Below are 3,779 nucleotides of genomic sequence, written 5' to 3' on the forward strand. Positions count from 1 at the left end.
CAGATTTGAGCCTCCTGTACCTTCTACATGAAGGCAGCAGGGAGATGAGTGACTGGCCAGGATGGTGTGGATCTTTGATGATGCTGGCAACCTTTTTGAGGCAGCTACTAAAGGGCTAATATGGGCATTTTGGTCAAAAGGGACTGGTTTCTCAGCTAATCAGGGCCTTGTGGGCTGAAATTAGTGGGTTCAGGCAGGCCAAACAACTCACCATTTCATTTCCAATTGCATTGCAGTTTCAACCACAGGGCAGGCCGAATAGCTCATGGCATTTTCATTTCACTTCCATTGCCATTGCAGTTTCGAGCACAGGGCAGGCCAAGCCAAATAACTGATTGCATTTTCACTTAATTTCCATTGCCATTGCACTTTCAAGCACAGAGCAGACTCAAGCCAAACAGCTGATTGCATTTTCACCATTTCCATTGCCATTGCACTTTCAAGCACAGGACAGGCTGAAGCCAAAGCTGATTGCATTTTTATTTCATTTCCATTGACATTGCACTTTCAAGCACAGGGCAGGCCCAAGCCAAACAGATGATTGCATTTTCACTACATTTCCATTGCCATTGCAGTTTCAAGCACAGGGCAGGCCCAAGCCAAACAGATTGCATGTTCACTTCATTTCCATTGCAATTGCAGTTTCAAGCACTGGGCAGGTCAAACAACTTATTTCATTGTCATTGAGGGCTAACAAATCATTTATTCAAATACATTGCATACTCACGGTGTTCTGTAGTTTCTCAGCTCAGACAGAGAGTCGTGATCTCTCCCTCACCATCTTTTTTTTAATTTTATTAGAAGCAATGTACATACATCTTAATCATGATATGCAACATAATATCTTTCGTGTATGACTTTTAAAAACAACTTTAACCAGTAATAGAAAAAGAAAGAGAAAGAAGAAAAGAATGAGGGTAGTAGTGAAGTGTAGTCTGCAGTAGTTGACGTTAAATAAATGATGACGGCTAAGTAGATTGTGTGCTTGAAAGTGTGAGGAAAAAATAAAAGGCCCCATAGAGAAGAGGGCCTTAAGAAAAGAAAAAGAAATAAGTAAACAATCCAAAGAAGGTAGAGCTAAATAAAAAAGAAAGGGAATGTGCCTAATTCATAACGATTCACACCCATCACCTAGTTCTAAAACATTTACTTTCCAGGGTTGTGTTGCACCATATTACACTTGTAACAAATCAATGAAAGGTGACCAGATTCTTAAGAATTGTTCTTGTTTTCCTGCTAGAATGAGTCTCATTTCCTCGAGATGTAATATTTTCAACATATTTGTGATCCACATTTTGAACGTTGGGATAGGAGCATTTTTCCAGAATTTAAATATACTTTTTTTGCCGTTATCAAACCATAGTTTAGGAAACATCTTTGAAATATAGTTAGTTCAGAACAGGCTTCCATTGCTCCGAAAATGATAAATTCTGTATTTGCGCCCAGTCTTAATTTAAATATTTTTGAAAAGATTTCAAAAATTTCCTTCCAAAATTTCTGAAGTTTTGCACAGAAAACAAATGAGTGTGCTATTGTCACCCTCGCCATCTTGCAGACAGATTGAGCCACGCCCACACTTCCGGGTTTTATAGTCCCCCCCGCCCCCTCCCACCAAATGAGGCGTGACCTTCATGGCGGTGATTGACAGGAGAGAGAATCTCAAGATTTTTTAAACCCTAATAAGTCTTTTATTTTTCAATGATGGGAATAATCCTCGGGGCCTGCGCAGAGAGAACTCTGAGTAAGATGGCCAAAAATTCACAGCCATATGTGGTAGCGATTTTTCTAAAATCAAAGCACAGTGCAAACAGGGGGGTCAAGATGAGACTTTTAATTATATAGATTCCATGTACTGCAGTATATAATAAAATAATAATAATAATTTTATTTATAGAGCACTTTAAAAACAAACATAGCTGCAACAAAGTGCTGTACATCACTAATCATTGACAAAAAAGTTAATACACACCAAAAATAACAATCAAAAGAAATAGTAGGAAAAGACATGTAAAATAAAGAAACATCAAAAACACCACAAACAGAAGCAAAGCCTCAGGCATGGTCAAACGCCAGGGAGTACAAATGTGTTTTAACAGTGGATTTGAAGATGGACAGAGAGGGGGCCTGTCTGATGTGCAACGGCAGGGTGTTCCAGAGTGCCGGAGCAGCAACAGAGAAGGCTCTATCCCCTCTGAGCCTCCGACTAGACCTCAGTACCTCCAGGAGCAGCTGACCAGCTGACCTGAGGGTCCGGGCAGCAGCGTATGGGTGGAGCAGCTCAGAGAGGTAAGGCAGGGCGAGCCCATTCAGAGATTTAAAAACAAATAACAGTATCTTAAAATGAACTCGAAAGTGCACCGGGAGCCAGTGTAGGGAGGCCAGAATTGGTGATATGTGCTCCATCTTTCGAGTCCCTGTTAAAAGGCGAGCAGCAGCATTCTGAACCAACTGGAGACGAGCCAGTGAAGAACGAGCAACACCAAAATAGAGCGCGTTACAGTAATCCAGCCTAGATGTAATAAAGGCATGGATTACCGTCTCAAAATGCTGCCGCTCGAGAATGGGCTTCACCTTCGCCAGCTTCCTTAGGTGAAAGAAGCTAGACTTAACCACCGCGCATATTTGGCGATCTAATTTAAAGTCACTGTCCATCCTAAAACCCAGGTTCACAACTGTTGGCTTCACGTACCTTGACAATGGAACTAAATCAACAAATGGAGGTTCACGGCAGCCATTGGGATCAAATAAAATCACCTCTGTCTTCTTTTCATTAAATCCAAGAAAGTTTAGGGCCAACCAGGATTTAATGTCATCAAGACAAGACAGAAGCGATTTTACAGAAAAGGCGTCTTCCCCCCTCAGCGGCAAATAAAGCTGGGTATCATCTGCATAACAGTGGAAAGAGATGCCATGCTTTCTAAGGATGGAACCCAGAGGAAGTATGTACAGCGAGAAAAGCAGGGGCCCCAGAATCGAACCCTGTGGAACCCCATATGACAGGGGAGCGGAAGAGGATTCAAACCCAGCAAGGCTAACACACATGGTTCTGCCCGCCAGATAGGACCTGAACCATCCCAGGGCACTGCCGCAGGTGCCCTCTAACTGCTGTAGCCGAGATAACAAGATATTATGGTCCACCGTATCAAAGGCGGCAGACAAGTCCAGCAGGACAAGAACCACACAATCCCCAGAATCATTAGCCAGGAGGATGTCGTTAAAAACCCTTAGCAATGCTGACTCCGTGCTGTGCATGGTTTTAAATCCAGACTGGAAGATCTCCCGAATATCATGCTCCTCCAGGAATAGTTTCAGCTGAGCATAAACAACTCTGTCCAGTAATTTAGAAATAAAAGGCAATTTCGAGATGGGTCTAAAATTGGCCAGAACAGATTGATCCAGGCCAGGTTTCTTAAGTAGTGGCTGCACTACCGCATGTTTAAAACTCACGGGCACAACCCCAGAGCACAAGCTGCTGTTAATAATGGTAAGAACCGACTGCCCAATACTAGGGAAAACCTCCTTAAAAAGTTGTGGAGGGACCGCATCACAAGGAGAACCCGATGGCTTAATATGGGAAACCACATCCTTTAAATACGATATAGTCACAGGCTCAAACTTGTCGAATACCACCAGGCAAGGGATCGTAACAGGAAGGTCAGTGGCAGGTGCTGAAATGTGAGCCCTTAAGGAAACAACCTTATCAACAAAAAAGTGCAGGAAGTCATTACACATTTCAGGTGAAGCTTCCAGACAGACAATATAGTGATTTTGTCTAGATG

The sequence above is a fragment of the Leucoraja erinacea genome, chromosome 1 (assembly GCF_028641065.1).
Source record: "Leucoraja erinacea ecotype New England chromosome 1, Leri_hhj_1, whole genome shotgun sequence".
NCBI classification, from domain to species: Eukaryota; Metazoa; Chordata; class Chondrichthyes; order Rajiformes; family Rajidae; genus Leucoraja; species Leucoraja erinaceus.